The sequence below is a fragment of the Lemur catta genome, chromosome 20 (genome assembly GCF_020740605.2).
Source record: "Lemur catta isolate mLemCat1 chromosome 20, mLemCat1.pri, whole genome shotgun sequence".
NCBI classification, from domain to species: domain Eukaryota; kingdom Metazoa; phylum Chordata; class Mammalia; order Primates; family Lemuridae; genus Lemur; species Lemur catta.
In genome coordinates, this window is record NC_059147.1 from 34,732,392 (window position 1) to 34,754,815 (window position 22,424).

The 22,424-nt window shown below is 60.2% G+C and overlaps 1 pseudogene across 1 annotated transcript; it reads right to left on the reverse strand.

Moving 5' to 3' along the window:
* Nucleotides 1–6,014: 6,014 nt before the first annotated feature.
* Nucleotides 6,015–19,311, reverse strand: LOC123625413 (annotated as a pseudogene). The gene is made up of 6 exons (XR_006730495.1): nt 18,361–19,311; nt 17,931–17,932; nt 17,591–17,742; nt 9,429–9,537; nt 8,121–8,231; nt 6,015–7,392 (listed from the first exon to the last, which is right to left on the reverse strand). The product of XR_006730495.1 is annotated as a tubulin beta-3 chain-like (transcript).
* Nucleotides 19,312–22,424: the final 3,113 nt, after the last annotated feature.

Sequence of the window (22,424 nt, forward strand, 5' to 3'; positions counted from 1 at the left end):
ATCTTGTGACCCTTGTCCAGATAATTATGTTGAGCCATCTCCTCTAACACCTGGACTCAAGAAGTCGGGCCGTATTTGTTTGTTCTTAGTTCCTGGTGTGCTCTTGGCCGAAGAAGGACCAGACACACCAAAAGCAAGGCAAGCGTGAAATTAAGTTTATTGAGGAAGGACAGGTTTACAGAGCAAGAACAGACCCCTCTGCCGTAACAAAACGGCCCTCCGTTCTTAACTAGAATGTATCGTCACCATTTCCCCATTCCTCTGTAGACCGTTCAGCCACACATTTGTTGAGCACCAACTGTATGTGACACTTTGGCCAAGGCAGCAGGACACAGTGGTGAGAAGACAGACAAGGCCCCTGCATTTAAATAGCCAGACAGACAATAAGCAAAGATGCAGATTAACCCGAGAAGGAAGTGCACAGGTGGAGGGGGTAGTGCCTGAGATCTGGAGAGGAGGGGTGGGTGCTTGAGCCAAGACCCAGAGGGCGGGGAGGGGAACCAGCAAAGGGCTGGGAGTGTCCAGAGGGAGCCCAGCAGTGCAGAGGCCTGAAGGGACTGAGAGCAGGTCTCTGTGGCTGAGTTTGGTATAAGGTGAAGAGAGAAGGGAGGGCTGGAGGTGGGGGGACTGTGGCTAACTATAAACAAACTGGCTTTTATTTGCGGTGAGATGGGAGCCACTGGAAATTTCTTTCTTAACGGCTTTATTGAGAAATAATTGACATACAATAAGCCGCACATACATGCTTAAAGGTACAGTTTAATAGATTTTGACATGTGTGCCCACCTCAGAAACTATGGCCATAACTAAGGCAGTAAACCATTCAGCATCCTCAAGTGCCTCTTTTGTGCCCTTGTGCAAACGTCCCTCCACCCTACCCCCGTGCCTCTATATCCAGACAACTACTGATGTGTTTTCTATCACTGTGTTGTATCTTCTAGAATTTTATAGAAATGGGCCAGGCACGGTAGCTCACACCTGTAATTCCAGCAAGTTGGGAGGCTAAGGTGGGAGGACTGCTTGAGACCAGGAGTTCAAAGTTGCGGTGAGCTGCGACTGGGCCGCTGCACGCCAGCCTGGGCAACAGAGCAAGACCCCTTCTCCATAAGAGGGAAGGAAGGGAGGGAGGGGAATCAAAGAGTATGTTCTCTTTTTGTGGTCTAGCTTTTTCCACTCAGCATAATTATTTTGAGACCCATCCATGTCATAGCAGGTGTCAGTAGTTTATTCTTTTTATTGCTGAGTAGGATTCCCAGATACGGGTGTACCATGGTTTGTTTGCCCATTCACCTGTCGATGAACATCCGGGCTGTTTTCAGGGTTTGCTGTTACAAATAAAGCTGCTATAAGCATTCGTGGACAGATTGTTTTGTGGAGATCCGCTTTCATTTCTCCTCGGCAAGTATTTAGCAGCAGAATGGCTGCGTTCTGTGGTAGGTGCGTGTTCAAGTTTGTAGGAACCGCGAAGCCTTGTTCCCGTGGCAGTTGCGCCATTTCACGTTCCCGCTGGGTGTTCCCTCTGCATCCTCGCCCACACTTGGTGAGGTCGGCCTTAGCACCGGAGGGCTGTGGGCAGAGAAGTGGTACCATTTTATTTGCAAAAGATCCCTCTGACGCTCTGTGGAGAACGGATGTGCACGGGCCAGGAGGGGCGCTGGAACAACATGTTAACATCCTCTGGGAACCCGGCGTTCCCATCCGTGGTGCCCCCCACCACCCCCAGCCCAGCCCTGCTCTTTTGCTTGAAAGCCGCCTCCCCACCTCCCCCTCCAGCTGTATCCGGTGGCTCTTTCCCATCCCCCCATGCCAAAACCACCCTCCACAGTGGCAGCCGCCCCTCTGCAGGCCAGGGCAGGGACACAAGCGGGGCCTGGCCATTCCCCTCCCTCTTCTGGGGACATGCTGGCTGTTTCCAGCCCTAGCTCCGAGTATGACCATGGGCGAGTCTAGTGTTTCTCTTTTTTTAATCTTTGTTTTCTGCGACAATCCTCCTCCTCCTAAGAAAAGGGAGGAGAGGATTTCCATGCACCAGCGTCAGTGACAATTAGCTGAAGGAGACTGGAAGGGCTGGACCGTGAGGTCTCCCCCCGGGGAAGGTGCTCTGCAGCAGAGCTGAGATGTCCAAGGGGGCTGGAAGGTGCCAGCTCCATGTTGTCCCACGTCCCCATCAGCACAGCCTGCACCGTACTCAGTGCTTCTGGGCCTGGGGGTAGGGAAGAGGTGAAGGGGTGAGGTGATCATCCTCAAACCAGATTAATACAGGCACAGGGGGCCTGGCGCTCGGAGCAGCAGGAGCAAAGCTGAGGGTCTCCTTGGCAGAGGTGCCCAGGAGTGAAGCCTGACTTCAGGCCGTGCAAGCAGCACAGACGGGCACGGGCTGGCAGAGTGCAGGCAGCTGGCATGCACCCTGCTTCTCTGTGAACAGCGGTAATCGGGATGTCGGGTGACACTGTGAGGGCCGGTGAGGTGCGTGCAGGGACAGGGCCGGGCCTGGAGGAGAGGTTATTCTTTATGTCGGAAGCAGGATTAGCCAAGGGAGCCTGGTCATAGAAGTTTCGGTTACCTACCGGTGCGGACTGGAGACACTCAGGGACGTCCCTCTGCGGCCTTCGAGCTCGTCCCCGCTGGCCAGGTGCAGGGGCACAGGTAGTGCAGGAGCCGGGTGTGGGGCGGGCGGGGTCAGGGCCGGGGGCTGGGGGTCACGCTGGGCCTGCAGAGCCTGAGGCCCAGATGGTGCCAGGAATTAGCCCTGGATCCAGCCATTTTGGACGCTGTGAACTTTGAGCTGGGCCGTTTTGTAACTCAGTTCCTTCCATTCTGCCAGTTGTGGTTAGATTTTCTGTCACTACCAAGGAGTTGTGACCCACCTATTTGTTTAGAGCCGAAGGTCAGTTGCCGGCATCTCTTCTCTGCAACTTGAAAGACGGCGGTTTTTACTGGTGACGGCCACGCACGGGAGGCGGGAGTTTTGGCCTGAGCCCCCGCACAGGCATAGCGGGGCAGACCGGAGCACACGCGGCTCGAGCCCCTGATCAACTGACCCTGAATTCGCAGCCCGCACTCGCGGGGGCCGTCGGCCTGAGCCGGCATGAGAAGGAAGCGCCTCTGCTTTAGACAAAGAAAGTGACTTTGAAGCCACCTATCCTGGTTTCTACTTTCTTCAGCCTTTTCTACCTATAAAGCCGACCTCTGCCCAGCTCATCGGAGCGTCTTTCTGTTTCATGGACCAGCTGCTGCCTGACTGACGAGTCGCTAATAAAAGCCAATTAGTTCCTTAAGTTCAATTTGTTGACATCTTGTTTCTGACGTTGCCCGCACTAACCCCCCAGCCAGCAAGGGGACGAGCGAGGGCGGCAGCCCGTCCTGGACACCACGCTTCCTCGTCGGACGTCCAAGGCGGGCTGCTGCCCAGTGCTGCCCTGCCACTCACTAGTTTGCTCAGCTTCCCTTCCAGAACCTTCCTAGGGTTACCGTGAGGAGAGATAACGGCCGTGTATATGCTTTACCTACTGTGCTAGAGGCTGAGAGCTGGCTGGACTAGGTTCCAGACTCTTCCCTCAACTCAGGTGAGACTCCAAGGGTGGGGAAGATGTGGTCGCTCACCACAGCTGCCGGCAGACTCCAAACTCCAGGAGGAGCCAGAGCCCGAGCTTCCAGGAGAAGCCGGAATGGTGTGCTGGGGTGCAGCCCGCAGGGGTCTCTTGGGGGTATCCATTACGATGCAGAAAAACCACCTTAAAACATAGCTTTTAAGAACCACGTTATTACGTTCATGAGCTGTGTGGGTCAGGAATTCAGACACAATGGGTTGGCTTGTTTTTGATCTGCAACACAGCCTCAGGTAGGGGCCTGCAACCTCTGAAGCTCTGTGCAGCCCAAGTCGGGCTGGACTTGCCTGGCACGTCCAGATGGCCACGAGTGGCCCCTCCACGTGGCCTGTGCTTCTCACAGCGTGGTGTGGCGCTCAAGAGGAAGCCTCCCGAGAACCAGGCAGGGGCTGTGTGACCTTTCATGGCCTAACCTTGGAGGTCACGCGTCACTTCCAGGAAGGTTTTCCTTACAGAGTCATGACGAAGGCATTTCGGGTTCAGTAGGAGGGGAGTCAGTCTCTACCTCTCGATGGGAGAGCAGACAGGTCCCCGTGCGGGGCAGCCAATGGGGTGGAAGGTACACCGGGGCCATCTTTGGACCGTGCAAGCTGTGGGGAGCACAGCACTTTGAGAACAACCGTCGGAAGCCCTCTCAGCGCTCCAACACTGGGAGGTCTGTGACAAATGGGGTGGGGTAGGAGGAAAGGGACGTGTCCCCTCAGTTGGACATCAGCCTCACCCTCCCAGCCCACGGCCACCCAGCCCGTGCTGGGGCCTGCTTTGTGTCCCCACCCACTGGGGTGGCCTATTCTGCCTTGGAGCTGCTGGGGCCGTCGCAACCCTTAGTTTCATTCCCTTCATTGTCACACGGTCTCCAGGTTGTCCCCCGAGGGGCTGCCTCCCCACAGCTCACGGGGATCTGGAGGTGGCTCCCACCTTTGGCTCAGCATCCAGGCTCTGCCTTCCTCAAAGTCCCCAACCCCCAGCGCTGTCCTCGGACACTGCCCAGCTCTGTCTGCAGACACCCTCTGGCGTGTGTCCCCAACCCCACCTCCCTACACCCAGAGCGTTTTGTTCGTATTGTTCCTTCTTTGCCTCAGTGGGTGACGTTGATTAATGAAAACCATTCGGAGTAATTCTATTCCTCTCGCCAGGTGTCGGTTGAAGAACAGGTATACAAGCCAAGCCAAGGAACCACGAGGGGACACTTGCTGGGGGTTCATCCCCAGGAGGCACAAGACGAGAAGCCCCCCTTTTTTGCCCCTGACCTGGCTGTGATGTCTGGAGCAGCGGCAGTGATCCCGGGACAGGAGGACAGGCCACTGAAAGAGGGAAAGAAAACGCGTCCTTGGACAAAGAGAGCGGCCCTGGAACTGCTCCCTGTCCAGACCCCTTGTTACAGAAGAGACTATAACTTAAGCCATTTATTCAGCAAACATTTATTGAATACCTACCGTGAGTCAGACATCCTTCTGCGTGTGAGGGGCATGACAGGGAACGGCACAGAAGTCCCTTCTGGTGGAGGGATATTCGGGTGACTAAATGACAGGCTAGAGGAGGGGCGGATGCCTCCCCCAGACCCACTTCACTCCTCCTGGCCGTCTGTCTGCACGCGCTGGCCTGAATGGGAGCCCTGCTGGGTCTCCGGTCCAACTTCCAGCCAAGTTCAGCTGGTACGCGGCCTCAGCCAGAGACCCGAGGGTGCAGAGGTCGGGATGTTTATCCCCGGCTCCCTCTGAGCTGGGCTGGGGTTTGGCAGTGGATCCGCCCCCCCATCAGAAGCCACAGTCCTGTCAGGGTCATCTCTCCTGGGGCCACAGCTCTGCCCCAGCCCCTGGCCTCTCTGGGCCTCAGCCTTTCCCTGCAGGACACAGGACGTGGGGGCCAGTGAGCACCTCTGACCCGCGTCCACAGGAAGTGACCTCCGGGTGCGTGGAGCCAGCTTGCGGCTCCCCTGTGCCTGGCTCTGGGGCCTGTGGCCACACCTCACCAACCCCTTCCCAGAGCCCAAGCCCTGAGACTCCCAACACACATTTTTTTTTTTCAGGGGATGCTCAGGGCTCCCCTCCCTCCCTCCGTCCCTGGTTTGGGTGCCAGGCTTCGGGCCTCAGTTTCGCCCTGGCAAGGGCCGCCTGCCCCAACTTTCCGCACGCAGACCAGCCAGAAGGAAGCTCTGGAACGCGGGTCACCCTGCGGGAGGCCAGTTTCCACATCACAGGAGAACCACACTGGGGGTTCCGGAAGGATGCTTTGTCCCAGCCCATCCCTTCTCCTGGGGCTGTGCCCTGAGACCTCTTCCGGCTCCAGGCACAGGCCTGTCTCAGCAACCAGCCCTGCGCCCCTGGGGCCTCCCTGCCTGCCCCGGCTCACCCCCTCTGAACCCAACTTCCAGAATAAAAAGTAGTCTCCAACACCAGGAAGGGGTATCTGACAGCAGTAGATTTATTAAGTATCCCCCAAAATATAAACACAAACCGATAAAAAAACAGAACAAACCATAAACCATCAGGGCTGGAGCCACAGTAAGTCAGAGACAAACGGGACACACGACACAGACGCCCTATGGTGGGAGACGGAGCCCAGTGGGCGGGGGTGGGGCGGCCATCAGTGTTGGAGGACAAGGACTCGGGGCCTCTGAGCTGGTGGGGAGCAAAGCAGGGGGGTGTCGGTAGCTAATGGCGCTGGGGACGGAGCACCCCGGCCCCACACCCCGGCTGCGAGCGGCCTCACTTGGGGCCCTGGGCCTCCGACTCCTCCTCCTCATCTTCGTACATCTCGCCCTCCTCCTCGGCCGTGGCGTCCTGGTACTGCTGGTACTCGGACACCAGGTCGTTCATGTTGCTCTCGGCCTCGGTGAACTCCATCTCGTCCATGCCCTCGCCGGTGTACCAGTGCAGGAAGGCCTTGCGCCGGAACATGGCGGTGAACTGCTCCGAGATGCGCTTGAACAGCTCCTGGATGGCCGTGCTGTTGCCGATGAAGGTGGAGGACATCTTCAGGCCGCGCGGCGGGATGTCGCACACGGCCACCTTCACGTTGTTGGGGATCCACTCCACGAAGTAGCTGCTGTTCTTGCTCTGGATGGCCAGCATCTGCTCGTCCACCTCCTTCATGGACATGCGGCCCCGGAAGACGGTGGCCACGGTCAGGTAGCGGCCGTGGCGCGGGTCGCAGGCGGCCATCATGTTCTTGGCGTCGAACATCTGCTGGGTGAGCTCGGGCACCGTGAGCGCGCGGTACTGCTGGCTGCCGCGGGCTGTGAGGGGCGCGAAGCCCGGCATGAAGAAGTGCAGGCGGGGGAAGGGCACCATGTTCACGGCCAGCTTGCGCAGGTCGGCGTTGAGCTGGCCCGGGAAGCGCAGCGAGGTGGTGACCCCGCTCATGGTGGCCGACACCAGGTGGTTGAGGTCCCCGTAGGTGGGCGTGGCCAGCTTGAGGGTGCGGAAGCAGATGTCATAGAGCGCCTCGTTGTCGATGCAGTAGGTCTCGTCCGTGTTCTCCACCAGCTGGTGGATGGACAGGGTGGCGTTGTAGGGCTCGACCACCGTGTCCGACACCTTGGGCGAGGGCACCACGCTGAAGGTGTTCATGATGCGGTCGGGGTACTCCTCGCGCACCTTGCTGATGAGCAGGGTGCCCATGCCGGACCCGGTGCCCCCGCCCAGCGAGTGGGTCAGCTGGAAGCCCTGCAGGCAGTCGCAATTCTCACACTCCTTCCGCACCACGTCCAGGACCGAGTCCACCAGCTCTGCGCCCTCCGTGTAGTGACCCTTGGCCCAGTTGTTGCCAGCCCCACTCTGGCCTGTGGGGGAGAAGAGGAGGAGGAGACAGACAGGGGCCAAGGGCTCTCCAGGCCTCCAGCCCCTGCGTGGACATCCCAGAGGGCCGCTGCGGAAGCCCAGTGCCTCTACTTTCTCTTCCATTAAGTGGGCCCCACCGAGCACAGCTTCTCACACCTGCAAGCCCTCCCGAGCCACGCTGCCGGGTGTTGGGGACCCCAGCGGCATGGTGCCCGGTGTTGACGGCTCTGGACAGGGAGCTGAGACCTGGAGTCAGGCCACAGCCTTGCCTCTCTCCTGAGGGGAGACAGCCTCTCGGGCTGGCCGTGCTGGAAGCTTAAACTGGCCAGGGCTGGGTGTGAGTCAGCAACTATCAGCTGGGGATTCTGGGGTCTGGAAGGCAGAAGCGTGAGGCCCTGTTTCTGTGACAGCATCTGGGGCCCTGCCGCGGGCACGGGCACGAGAGCATCACAGCAAGGCCGCACGTCATCAATTCCAGGGTCCTCGGAGGCCCCACTTTGATAACAATTCTCTAAGCATCACTTCTGTTCTACACCTCACTGTGCTCGAACTACATGAGTGCTGTCTGTTTCCTGCAGGGTCCACTCTCTGGGCTCCCAGTGCCCAGCTGTAAAACAGAGAGGCCGGTTCCCACCTTGCAAGATCACAGGGAGGAGCCGACTTCGTTCTTTGTTTCTGACACCCTGGGTTTGCCTGCGAAGGGGCCAGAGACCGAGCCGGGGAAACTTACCGAAGATGAAGTTGTCAGGCCTGAAGAGATGCCCGAAGGCCCCAGACCGGACGCTGTCCATGGTCCCAGGCTCCAGGTCCACCAGGATGGCCCGAGGCACATACTTGTGAGCTGAGGGGACAGGGGCTTAGTGATTAGGGGGCCTCCCTCCCTGCCATGCCTGCCACAGCCCTGCTCTAACCCTGCGAGATCAGACTCTGCAGTCAGAGGGGCCTGGAGCCAAAGGTGAGTTTGGGCAACTTACCACCCCGTTAGCTGTGTGGAAGGGGAGGGTCAACACCCCGGAACAGGCAGGATCAACTCACACGTCCATGTGGGCAGGTTAGTATTTCACTACTCTGTTATGGAAATCACTTTGTACTAACTGCTAAATGGCTCTTGGTCAAGCTCTCCAAGTAACCAGATGACCCCTTGCTCTGGGCTCTCCCATGTCCCAGCCCCCAGGGTGCAGCAACCAGAGTCTCCTTCCCCTGCCTGTACACAGGCTGCATGATCATTAAATGTGTGTGTGTGTTTAAGAAAAAGCATCTCTCTCTCTGTCACTCAGGCTGGAGTGCGGTGGCTCAGTCATAGCTCACTGCAGCCTGGAACTCCTGGGCTCAAGGGATCCTCCTGCCTCAGCCTCCCCAGTAGCTGGGACCACAGGCATGTGCCACCATTCCTGGCTGATTTTTTTAACTTTTTGTACAGACAGGCTCTCGCTATTGTCCAGGCTGGTCTCAAGCAAAGCTCCTGCCTCTGCCTCCCAAGGTGCTGGAATTAGAGGTGTGAGCCTCCATGCCTGGCCACTAAATATGTTTGAATCTCATAGTGATTGTCACTATGATTTGTTGTTGTTGTTGTTTTTGAGACAGAGTCTCACTCTGTTGCCCGGGCTAGAGTGCTGTGGCATCAGCCTCGCTCACAGCAACCTCAAACTCCTGGGCTCAAGCGATCCTCCTGCCTCAGCTTCCCAAGTAGCTGGGACTACAGGCATGCACCACCACGCCCGGCTAGTTTTTTCTATATATATATTTTAGCTGTCCATATACTTTCTTTCTATTTTTACTAGAGATGGGGTCTTGCTCTTGCTCAGGCTGGTCTCAAATCCCTGAGCTCAAACAATCCACCTGCCTCAGCCTCCCAGAGTGCTGGGATTACAGGCATGAGCCACCGCGCCCAGCCGATTTGTTGTTTTTATTCTGAGTCTGCACACCCGCTATCCAGTTATGCCTGCTGGCCTCCTGGGGGGCAGAGAAGCCAGGACCCAGCCAATCCAGGTGCTCCCCAGGGTGGAGGGTGGAGGTTGGGGGCTGGGCAGGTGCTCACAGGAGGCCTCATTGTAGTAGACGCTGATCCGCTCCAGCTGCAGGTCCGAGTCCCCCACGTAGTTGCCGCTGGGGTCTATGCCATGCTCGTCACTGATGACTTCCCAGAACTGTAGGAGGAGCGGGACAGGAGGGGTCAGCAGGTGGCCAAGACCCCATGCCAGGGCCTTTCCCTCCTGAAGCCTTATAGCCCTGGGTATAAAATCGGGGCCTTGTCCCCAAGGCCTTCACTAGCCCTGTTGAGAGGCTTTAGAAAAGGGGCCCATGCTCTGTCATCTGTCGGGAAGTTGTCCTAGTAGGGGTGCACACCACTGTCTGCCTGCCCAGGCTGCCCAGGCTCCCAGGCTGGCTCAGGGCTCGTCTGACACAGCCCCAGGTTCCAGACCCAGCCGTGCACTTGCTGGGAAGGGGCCTTGGCCAGGTGACTCCTCTGCAAAGGGGACTTGGTAATAAACACAGTGAGGGGTAGTTTTGTTATTTCTTCTTTTCAGACAAGGAAACTGAGGCACAGAAAAGGTAGAGAATGGCTCACAGGAGGTGGCAGAGCAGGGTTCAGAGGCCCAGGGTTCAGGATCATACATTTGGCTACAGTATCTGCCCCTGAGTGTCAGAGCAAAATGTCCAGCACCCGGCAGCATCCTGAGCATCACTGGCCTCAGCCACGGGAACCACAGGGACCCCAGGAGCCAGTCTCACTGGGCATCCCCAGTTGGGTCTGCAGAGGCACCGTTGGGGTCCCAAGTGGGAAATGACCTGCCTGAGGTCACCCAAACTGTCCGTGTGGAGCTGGCACTGTCCCAGTCCTGGGACTCATTCTCTCACTAGCTGGGCAGGAACTGAAGGCGCTTCTCAAACCCTACTCCCAGGGCACACACTCAGGGGCTGCACCTCCCGGGGCCACAGCCCAGCCCCAGCCCTCCCCCAGCTGTGTGGCCTTGGGCAGGTCATGAGGGTTCTCTGTGCCTCAGTGCCCCCATCTGTACGATACGCCTGATGACAGGTCTTTGTGAGAATGAAGCGAGCTAATCTGTGCAAAGTCTCCGAATGGTGTGTGGCAGATAGTGCTACGTAGAATTATTAGCACAAGTGTGAGCACACACCCTGGGGGGAGCAAGGCCTGCAGAAAAGTGCTGCCACATCCTAGGGACAGTGCCCAGGCCATCCTGGAGCACAGCGTCTGCCCGTGCGGGCAGGAAGCCTCATGGGTCACATGTCGTCCTGCTTCCCTGGGCTGCCTGGCCTCCCCCAAGGTGCCTCCTTCTTGCTCTCGGGGCTGGAGTGACTTTCAGACGAGTTCGTGGGCATGAAGGCCTCCAAAAACAAAGGGCCACTGATGTGAGGCGTGGTCTGGTGAAAAAAATTGCTCAGAGAAGAGCAGGTTAGAAAACAGTTTGCACATGCTTATCTACATACGTGTGCCTCAGAGACACACCGAACGCTGTGCCGGGGCAGGTCCCAGGGTGGGGGACAGGGACTTCTCTTCACTGCATGCCCCTTGGCACTGCTGGAATTTTGTCATGAGCATGTTAGCTTTTCAAAAAAGACTAGTTAAAAATAAATTTTTTAAAAAGCTTAGGAGTACGAACAGAGTAATTCTTATAAAACGCACAGGTGTCTCCCAAGAGACTGCTACCAGAAGCCACCTCTGCAAGGATGAGGACTGGGTTGCTTTCCCCTTTTGTGCGTTTCATCATTGCTAAGTTTTATTCTTTTTTTTGCATTAAGTTTTTCATTAGACAAATAAAATCACAGAAATCACGGAGGCATTTGTGGCCTGGTCTGAGCTTCCTACTTGGTGCTTGGCCTGAGAGGCTGTCTCCGAGTTCCCTCCATTTCCGTGATGGTGACATGCCAGACCTGCGGCCTTGGTCCTCACTGCCCCGGGGCACCCCGAGTCTCTGGATTCAGGGAACCCACAGCTGCCAGCCCTTGTAGAGGAGGAAGGAGCTCAACCAAGTGTGCGGGGGCCAGAAGAGAGTGTTTAGTCGCTGTCCTGTGGCGACACATCTACATGAAGTTCTTTACCGAGTGGGAAGCGATGAGCAGGGTGGCTCTGGGCCAGGGACTCTGCCTTTCAGGATCTCAGTTTTCTCATCTGTGAGATGGACGTGCTCACAAGACCCACACCAAGTGATAGCACAAGGCTTGACATAAAAGCATTCCGCAAGTGTTGGCTTCATTTTGTTAAAAGGTTTTAGATGCCATTTAAAGTTTTAAGGCCATAGGCACAAATAAATAAAATGGTCCCACCTGGAGAGGGGACCTAGAGAGATGGTTAAAGGGCACTTTAGCCTTATCTGCAATGTTTCACTTTTTTTTTTAACAAGGAGACTATATTAATAATTGCCTTTGTAGTTAAAATTAATAAAAAGCATTATTTAAAATAAAGTATCTTATCAGTAAAATATATTATGCAGCATATTTAATAAATAATAAAACATAATTTTGTGAATGAAGTTGTTAGCATCCCCACAGAAAAGAAAACTGCCCGAGGACGTGTGGCCCTCGGGGTCTGGGCTGCATGTGCCCAAGGCCCGGGCTGGGGTTTGTCCCCGGCTGGGTTTGTCTCGGGCTGGGGTTTGTCCCCGGCTGGGGTTTGTCCCGGGCTGGGGTTTGTCCCGGGCTGGGGCTTGTCCCCGGCTGGGGTTTGTCCCGGGCTGGGGTTTGTCCCCGGCTGGGGTTTGTCCCGGGCTGGGGTTTGTCCCGGGCTGGGGTTTGTCCCGGGCTGGGTTTGTCCCGGGCTGCATGTGCCCAAGGCCCGGGCTGGGGTTTGTCCCCGGCTGGGTTTGTCCCGGGCTGGGGTTTGTCCGGGGCTGGGGTTTGTCCCGGGCTGGGTTTGTCCCCGGCTGGGGTTTGGCCCGGGCTGGGTTTGTCTCGCGGGCGCCGGGCGCTGTCCGCGGTGCTGACGCGCGCGCGCTTGATCCTCCGAGAACAGCTGGGCTGGGGCGAGCGGGGGGCGGCGGCTCTCAGTTTAAGCCCCTCCAGGACCCCAGACACCACCACCCCCGGCCCCACCCACAGCTTCACGGGGACCGGGACAGCCCGTTCCCGCTGCCCGGGCCGGGGCGCCGCCCCACAGGCTCCGCCCAGCAGCCGAGAGGCGGGGGCGGCCGGGGTCCCTGGCAGCTGGCAGCGGCGCAGACAAAGGCTCCTTCCAGACGGCTCAGGACTGCCCTGCCCCTCTAGGGGAGGAGAATGGGGTCGGAGCCCAAGACCCCACCAAAGAAAACCAGGAGACTCATCTGCTCCTTTTGGGGGGGGTGGTCATGAGTCCCCCCCTTTCCCCTCTCCTGTGTGTGATGCAGGCAAGTGGCTCGTCTTCCCAGAGCTTTGAGGTTTCCTAATCCTGGCGGAGGGCCAGACCCGTCTCCCCACATCTCTGTGCCAAAGCCCCAGGGCAAATCGTGATGAATCATGTGACCACTTAGGAGGAGCACGTTTGCCTCTAGCCTGAGATCACCTCACCGCCCTCCACGACACCCTGCCCCCAGCCAGGTCCCTTCCCAGAGTGGGTGGGTCCCTCTGAGCCAGGCACCACCCTAGGACCCCAGAGCAGGAAAGCAGCCCCACTGGGCCACCCAGTCAGCTGGTGCCGCTGTTGGGCAGGGAGAACCTGCCACACCTCCACCTGCTGCAGCTGCACCAGCTACAGGCGGCGTCCTGTCTGTGGGGGCAGATGAGCCTCCCCACCAGGGGGGTTTGGGGCTGGCCCAGGGGGTTGGGGGTTGATCTCTGGAGACCTTCCGGGGCGAGAGGGCTGGACAGAAACCACTGAGCTGCTTTACTTGCACTGTTTACCACAACAGGCAGCAGTGGGAGAGGGAGAGACTAAGGCCCTCTCAAGAGAATTTACTTCTCTGTTGTTTGCACTGTTAAAAAGAATCCAATATTAATTTTTAAACAAACATAAATTAGAAAAAAACAACTCAAAAGGAATAAAAAGCAATGGAAAAACCTAAGCACCACTGTGCTGAGAAGCAGAACAAACAGCAGCCCAGGACACTGTCCGGCACTTAGGCGGCTGCCTCCTCCCACGGAGCCCCAGGAGGTGCCTGAGTGTGGACCTGGCCTCTCGGCCCGAGCTCTCGACTCTGGGCACATCCCGGCCGTGCTGGAGGAGGGGGAGCACCAGGCGGGCCTCAGGGCTGCCTGTCCTCCCTCCCCCCAGTGACCCCTGGCCCTCCCAGGAGCAGATGTTCAGGGCACGCCTGGGCCCAGTGACCACATCAGTGAGCCCCCAACCCCTCCCAGCGGGCCGGGGCAGCTGTCAGGGGCGGCCCCGGGAGTCCTCATTTGATTTGTGGCCACTGTCCCCCAGGCCTCTCCTCCCCCAGCCCCTCTGCGTGGCAGGCACAGCTGTCCTTCGGGGTGATTAGCAAGTCTTCCTGCTATGGGGCCTCTCCCTGCCCCCCTCAGGCACCACCACCCAGAAGCCAAAGTTGCAATTTACATGTCAGCCACGTGGCTGCCCAGCCCTGTTGTAATTAGCTTTTTGTTCCTGCATGGTTTCTATGGCAACAGCCTCCAGAGGAAGGCTTTCCGTGGTCCCTTCCCCTCCAGGACCTGTCTCCACCTCCGCCTCCTTAAGGGACGCCCTCCTGAGCTGGGACCCTGGCCTTGGTCCTGACAAAGCCACGCCCGCCCCACACTGTTCCGAGGGGGGACCCGCCCGCCCGCCAGAGGCCCAGGCGGCACCTGCAGGGGCTGAGCCAAACGGGCAGCCCGGCTCCGTCTTGCGCTTGCTGGGTGACCTTGGGCAAGGGACAGCTTCCCAGCACTCGGGACAGGACATGACCTCATGAGTTCAGGCAGCGATTAGGCCACCTCCCCGGGCTCCCTGCAGAGTCACTGCAGCAGCCTCTGTGAGCGGGGCTGACAATGGAGAGAGAAAGGCCCAGCAGTGACGCGGCCTCCACACCCCAGAGCTTTGTTCCCATGTCCAATCTCCAGCCCGGTGGGCTCTGGGTGGGCGCAGTCCAGCTCGGAGGGGGATTTGCCCAGGCACAGCTGCGCTCAGCGATAGTCCAGTCCTGGACCAAGGTCACCCTGAGCGCAGGCCCAACCCCTCCAACAAAGGAATAGGGTGGGGCTAGGGAGCTGAGGGTTGTCAGAGCGAGGCTGGGGACAGTAGGGCAGCACTGGCCTCTTGGGGTCGTTCTGTCGCTCCAATAGGGGGTTTAGCAGAGCAAATCATTAGGCCTTGGGGGAGAGCCCCACCCAAACCCGCCCACTCCGCCCATCTCCCGGCCCGCAGGAGAGACGGCCACGCCCAGACAGCGCCCGGCCGCACCTGCAGAGCCCGGGCGGGCCGAGTGTGGATGCGGCTGAGGCGTAAGGGCCGCCCCGCGCTGCGCCCGGCAGCCCCGTCACCCGGGCGGCGGGGGCAGAGGAAAGGCGAGGACCCCCGCGTCCCGGCCGCGCGGCGCGGGGCCGGGCACGTCCCTTTGTTCCCAGCTTCGCAGCGGCGGGTGCGGCCCGGGGTGCGGCCCGGTGCACGCGCCCCGCTCCCTGCGCTGGCTGCGGTGGGGACGCGGGGCCGGCGGGCGCGGACGGCGCGCAGCCTCACCTTGGCCCCGATCTGGTTGCCGCACTGGCCGGCCTGGATGTGCACGATCTCCCTCATGCTGGGCGCGTCTGCGGGCGGCTGCGGGACGGGCGCGGATGGGCCGGGCTGGCTGCGGAGGGTCCGCCGCCCCCGCCGCCCGCTCTTATAGCCGCGCCCGCCCGCCACGCCCCGTGACGTCACCGCGGGCGGCCAATCCGCAGGCGCCGCCGCAGCGGGCGGCCCGGGCTCCGCAGCATCAGCACCGCGCCCCGCGCCGTCCCCCGCCTCGGCCCAGCCCCCCCGGGCCTACCCCGCCCGCCCCCGCCGCCCCCCGCCCCCGCCTCTCCCCATCCCCCCCCGCCTCTCTCCATCCCCCCCGCCTCTCCCCATCCCCCCCGCGTCCCCCCCGCCTCTCCGCCGCCCCCCCCGCCTCTCCCATCCCCCCCGGGTTCCCCCCCCGCCTCTCCCCATCCCCCCCGCGTCCCCCATCCCCCCCGCCTCTCCCCATCCCCCCGCCTCTCCCCATCCCCCCCTCCCCTCCCGCCGCGGGTTCCCAGGGAGGGGCTGGCTCCCAGGGGGCTGCGGTGGGGGCGGCGGCCTCCAGGGAAGACAATAGAAGCCCCCTTGGCACCCCGCCCCCAGCTGCCCTCCCGGGGTCACCCCCAGCGGCGGCCCCACCCTGCGGCTTTGCGAGGGGGCCTTTCTAACCCCCGCGCGTGGGGACCAGCCCCCAGCGTCCCAGCTCCCTGTCCTGTGGCAGGAAAGGTTCCCTGAGCTTTGCTGGATCATTTGGGGAGGGGGAGGCAGAAGATGCCTGGGACAGACCCTGACCCGCTGCGAAGAAAGCGAGTCTCTGAAACGCCTGAGTCAGAGGGCCGCGGGCGCGGAGGGGGCGGCGGCGCCGTGTCCCGCGGGGGAGGGGCTGCCAGCGGGGTCCCAGCGAGCCCCGGATGCGAGGGTGCCTTGTGCACAGCACCTGGCAGCATCGGTGTCAGGGATTGTGATAAGGACACACAAGACAGGCAAGTGACCGGCAAGGCTGGGGGTGCTGGGCAGTGGTTTCTGACGCGGTCCCCGATGCCCGGTGCGCGCGGAGACGGCGTGTGCGTGGTGGGGGGGCGCGGGGGACAACCGGGAGAGTCCACTGTCGGAGAAGGGTGGGAAAGAACGAAAGGGGCGTGCAAAGCACGCGTTATACTATGCACACACACGCCGCTGGGCTCCTCTCCTGGGTCAGATGTTGTCACATCCTTCTGAAATTTCAGTAACAAAATCCTAGCTCAGTGCCACCAGGGCCGGACAGGCCACGAGCAACATCCACTGCACAAAGGGAGCAGAGAGCAAGCCTGCGCGTGCCGCGTCCGCTCTGCGCGCACAGCGGTGCGTGTGTGTCACGGCTCCGCACCTCTCTTCTGTCCAGAGAAGCTCCCAGTTTGGCAAGTCTAGAAATGGCTCTTTTGTTCTTGAGAGATGCCCCTCCCCCACGGTGTGTTGGCTTTCTGTGGTTGGTTTCCCGCTGCCTGGGGCCCCTCCCTGCCCCTGTCCAAGGGGTCCTGGGTGAGCACTTGGCTGTGTCTCCTTGACTCAGCAAGGGCAGGAGCTTCGCAACATGCAGTAGGCCAGGACCGCCTCCCTACCGGGAGGGCATCACGCCAACCAGCTCCTCCTCCTCGTCCCCAGAGGTTTCTGTGCCAGGCGCAAGGCTGACTCACCGTCCTGTCTCCCAGCAAGGGCTGGCCCTGCCGGGAACCAGCTCCCGGCCCTGAGGCCAGCACTTCAGCCTGCCCTGGACCTGTCCACTCCTGAACCCCCTGGCAGCACCGCCATCCTCAGAGGTCCTGCCTCACACGCTCTCAGGCCGAGCACTGACCCCCAACTCCTGGATGGGCAGTGCTGGGCAGACCTGGCCCGGCCCACCCCGCGCCAGGGGCTCCTCCGGGAAACTGGGAAAAGACAGGGTGGGCCCGTTCACAGTGCATCCTGCCTGCAAGGGCTGCTGGGACAGGTCTAGGAAAGGGACAGGCTCCGGCTTAGGTCACAGAAAGGGCTGGGATGAGGGGTTATGCCTCAGCTGCCGCTGGGTGGCTGGGACAGTGCAGAGTCTTGTCACCATAGAGGTGACTGGGGTGTGTGTGTTGGGGGGTGCTGAGGAGCTGGGGTTTGTAACCACAGAGGGGAAGCCAAGAAACAGGATCGGGGTGGGCCCGACGGGGGTCTCCATCCTCTCCCTACAGGCATGCAGCTGTCTGGGGCTGTGGTCACCTCACCCGCACGGGCCAGTCGTGGTGTCTGGGACTTCGTGCCCCCCTCGAGACTCCCACCCCGCCACCTTCCCCCACCCCCACCCCGTGCCTCCACTCCCAAACTTCAAGCAATTTCTGGAAGAGGCCAAAGTGGGTGTGATGAGTCTGCATCTGGGCACATTTATTAGCCCGGCAGACGCTGCCAGGCACTGGTCACGGATTCAGGACAACAGCCTCTACTGCAGCCAGAGCTGTGTGCTGGGCAGGAGCCGGTGCAGGCAGACAGGCCCTATCTGCCGCTCTCTGGTCACCGCTGAGCCTTAGCCCTGGCTCTAGCAGGGGTCAGCCTCTGCCTCTGTGGGGCCGGGAGTTCACTTCTTCCTGAAGTAGCCGCGTCGTGGCTATGGCTGAATATTTCTGGTCACAAAGCCCCTTCTCCTGAGGCCATCTCAGGACCACTCCTTCTCCGTGGCCTTGTCGCTCTTCCATCCCAGAGACTTCCCAGCTGACGAGGGCACAAGTAAGGCCTGAGAGTTGGCAGCAAAGATGGGGTGGAGGCCAGGCATGGTGGCTCATGCCTGTAATCCCAGCACTTTGGGAGGATCTCTTGGGGCCAGGAGTTTGAGACCAGCCTGGGCAACATGGCGAGACATCATCTCTACCAAAAATTAAAAAAAAATCAACGAGGTCTGGTGGTGGCACCTGTAGTCCCCACTACTCAGAAGGCTGAGGCAGGAGGATTGCTTGAACCCATTTTGAGGCTGCAGTGAGCTGTGATTGTGCCACTGCACTCCAGACTGAGCAACAGAGCAAGACCCTGTCTCAAAAAAAAAAAAAAAAAACAAAAAACAAAAAAAAAGATGGGGTGGGGGTGGGGAGTGGGCAGAGAATGTTTCTTCAGGAGCCTGAGTCCTGCCCCTGGTGCCTGGAGCTCGAGGCCCCACAGCCTGCCCTGCCTCCTCCTCCCCACACCTGCTGTGGAAGTGTCTGCTGGAGGTCGGCACCCATCCCTTTGCCTGGTCCCGGAGGGTCTGCTCTTTAACACCTTCACAGATGGTTTAGTTCATCCAGGATCAGGCCACATCATGTCACCACCTCCCTCTGCCCAGCCGCTGGCCTGGAGGCCAGAAGCCGCCCCCGCCTACCAGGAGAACAGCAGCACCTCCTTGAGCGTCTTGCGGAGCTCCTGGCTGCGGAAGGCATAAATGAGGGGGTCGACGATGGCGTTGCAGACGATGAGGGCCAGGAAGAGTCTGAAGTTCTTGAAGATGCAGCTGCAGGTTGGGTGCTGGGGGCAGACGGCTATGAGCGTGAGGTGCAGGAAGAAGGGGCCCCAGCAGAGGAAGAAGACGCCTAGCAGGATGGTGAGGGTGGCAGCACCCTTGAGCCCCCAGCCCTGCTGCACCGGGCGCTGCCTCTTGTGGAGCCGGGCGATGCCCTGGGCGTGCTGGCGCGCCTGGGTGAGCATGTGCACGTACAGCACGGCCATGAGCACCAGCATGGCCAGGAAGAAGACCACCAGGCAGAGCAGGGCAGCTGTGCGGTCGCAGTAGGCGATGAAGAGGGTGCTGGAGAGGATGCTGGCCGCCCAGATGGCGGCGATGGCCCGCCGCGCCCGGGCCAGCGTCACGATGCTGTGATAGCGCAGTGCATAGAAGATGGAGATGTAGCGGTCCATGGCGATGGCGCCCAGAAAGAAGAGGCTGGACACCATGGAGCTGCAGAGGAGCACGTCGATGACGTTGCCCAGCTGCTGCACCACGGTGGCCTGGGCCGCCAGGGCGCCCGCCCCCAGCAGCAGCAGGACAGCCGTCTCCAGCACGCTGCTCACGCTCACCAGCAGGTCGGACAGCGCCAGGCAGCAGATGAAGCAGTACATGGGCGAGTGCAGGTTGCGGTTCTTGGCGATGGCTGCCACGACCAGCGTGTTCTCCACCAAGCTCACCAGCCCCAGGCAGAGGAAGAGTCCGTCGGGGATGGACACCTCCAGGCACTGGGGTCCCGTCTGGTTGGCGGCCGGCCTGAGGTGGGGGGGTGGCGGTGGGGGTGGAGTTCACAGCGCCCAGCAGGCTCCTCTGGGACCCCTGCACAGGCATGGTCCCCTCCAGGGAGCAGGACTCCAGCCGGTGCCCACCCTGCCGGCGTCCTGCTCAGCTCATGGTGCCGGCCTCACTCCGTCTGGGCACCCCCAGGTCTACCCTCACACTCGCCCTCCCCCTGGCTGGACACTTCCTGGCCAGAACCCTGAGCTCCGTGGCATTGATCCTCGGGGCTCAGGGACTCTCACTCCAGACGAGAACAAACCCTGTCCTCACCCCCCTTCCTACCTCTTCTCTGGAGGCTGCTCCGGGGGACATTCTTACACCTCTCACCTCCACCCCGCTCCTCGTCACTTGCCTCTGATAGCTCTGCCACCTCCTGCCTCCCTGGGCCAGGGGCGGGCCGAGGTCCCGGGAAGAATGGGGCCTTTCTCTGCAACTTTGAAGTCGTCCCTGGGGCCCCCCCGCCCCTGAGGGCAGCCACATGATGGGCGTGTGCCGGGATGCTGGAGGACAAACGCGGCACCCGGCCTGCCGCCAGGTGGCGAGCGCGGCAGCCACGGGGCTCCCTCCTCTTTGCCCTCAAAGCCACTGAGTATCCCTGGCCTGGTCCCCAGTGCTCCCACTGAACCTCCCCTCCAGGTGTCTGGGGCCCCCTCGGACCTGCCCATGCACCCCCAACTTTGAAACTCCTAACTCTCCTCCAGACCCATCTCCAACACCTTCTTTTATTTTTTTTATTTTATTTTGACAAGTTTTTTTATTATTTTATTTTATTTATTTATTTACCGTAGAGTCGGGGTGTCACTCTTGCTCAGGCTGGTCTTGAACTCCTGAGCTCAAGCCATCCTCCCACCTCGGCCTCCCAGCGTGCTGGGATTACAGGCGTGAGCCACCGCGCCCGGCAGCACCTCCTTCTTGAAGCTGTCCTCAACCCCCAACCTCCTCAGTCTGTCACTGGCTGTCGATGGTGGCACCGCCAGCCCCCACCCCTCACCCTCGACCCACATCAGGAGCTCATGGAGGGCAGGGGCACCCCCACTTCCAGCAAGATGCACACGTGGAACAGCAACCGCGTGGGCTTTGCTGGAGCTGCACGTTGCTGGGGGCGTGAGGCCAGGACAGAGGGTGACAGGGACCCCATAGAGCCCGAGGCTGCCCTGGCCCCTGCCCGCCCAGGTCCAGAGAGGTGACTCCCCTCAACTGCAGCGCTGGGTGGGTGTGTAGCTTCCTGGGAGCCGACTGGCGGGAGAGCATCGTGCTCAGCCTGACTGCAGCAGCCAGATGCAGCTGCCCACCCTCCCCTGGCAGAGCCCCTGTTTCCGCTGCGGAAAGGCCTGAGCCAGGAGCCCCATCCCAGGCAGAGCTCTTGGCTCCAGGCGGGACGCGGCCCCAGGGGCCAGCAGGGACGGTGGGAGGGCCACACACCACCCTGGGCACCCGGCTGTGCTCACTCCAGGCACCTCCTCACTGACCACTGCGTCTGGCTGGGACGGGGAGGGGGCGGACAGTCGAGGCCCGGACAAGTGTCTGCGACAGTCACGGCAAAACCCACACTTGCTCTCACGCATCTGCCTCTGACCAGGCGATGCCCACCCGTGTGTGTGTGTGTGTGCGTGTGTGTGTCACAGCCGCTAATGCAGTAGACGGTAACCATTTCTTACATCTGCACTTGACAACTTACAGTCTTTCCCGTGTTTTGTTTTTATTTTTAAAAAGCTTACTGAAGTACAACATACACAAAAGTGCACAACTGACAAATATGCGAGTGGAAGGACAGCCCAGCCTGGGCACGGCCTGGCAAGCAGCAGGCAGACCTCCCCCGGCCCCCCCGGTGCCCCGTCCAGTGACTGTTCCGCCTCTGACACCACGGCTGAGTTCTGCCTGTTTCGGAACCTCGCATACATGGAGTCCCGCGGTCTGTGCTCCTTCTGGCTGAGGCTCGCTTGTTCTTGCAGACCATCGTAATCCGTACCCTCAGACTGCAGTGTCCACGATGGGCCCAGAACCTGCTGGCATTTGGTGGCTTCCGGGCTCGACTTCCCTGTTGCAGACGGGGCTGCCGGGATGTTCTTGCTCCCGTCTTTCGGTGGACACAGGTGTGTGCTTCGCTGGACGACACCCAGGAGTGGGACTGCCCGGGCAGAGGTGTCTCTTCAGCTGTGACAGATGGGATCAAACCGTGGTGCAGGTTGGTGGCCTGTTGCTGACCCCGGCAGTGCATGGGCCTCGCCTGCCTGGGCTGCTCGTTGAGAGAGTGACAAGGTGCCTTTGCCCCAGGCCTCGCAGCCCCAGCACAAAGACCGGCCCTCGCAGGGCCTCACCCCAGCCCCAATTTTCACCTCGTGCAGACTTAGCCTCTCACACCCAGCTTCTGGCTGAGAACTGCCAGAGGGGGATGCACGGTCCCAGGGCATGACCGGGAGGCAGAGCCACGGTTGGGGAAGGTGGACGCCAGCCGCGGCGTGAGGGGCCGTGGCCCTGCCACAGGGAGCCCGGGACGCCCACCGTGCAGACCGCTGGCCAGCACCTCTGGCTCCAGCCTGCTGCGTCACGGCATTTCAGGGACGTCGGTATTTCCAGCTTCGTGAATGAGGCCTTTGAGCGGGACGCGGTCAACCCCAGCCCTCCCTCCCTCACCCCCACAGCCTGAGACTTCAAAGGGCGTGGGAATCGGGCAGCCTTTGGCAGAAGCAACCGCAGCCTTCTTCCTGGCAAGACCCGGCCAGAGGCATCGGAAGTGGGGACCTGCCTCAGGACTGCTGCCCTGGTTCTCAGGGACAGGCTGCTGGGGGCTTCGTGGGAAGGAGACAAGACACATCTGAGCTGGGAAAATTCAGCGTTTTGATTCGTTATTGTCATGGGAGAGATAAATTAGCCTTGGGATTATCTGTGATTGGATGAAATTGGATAATCCTAAAGGTAATTATCTCAATTTTTTTTTTTTTTTTAAGAGAGAGGGTCTCATTCTATCACCTGGGCTGGAGTGCAGTGGCGCAATCACAGCTCACTGCAGCCTCTAACTTCTGAGCTCAAGCGATCCTCCTGGCTCAGCCTCCCTAGTAGCTGGGACTACAGGCAGCACCGCCACACCAATCTAATTAAAACATTTTTCTTTTTTGTAGAGAAGGAGGTCTCAATGTTTCCCAGGCTGGTTTCAAACTCCTGGC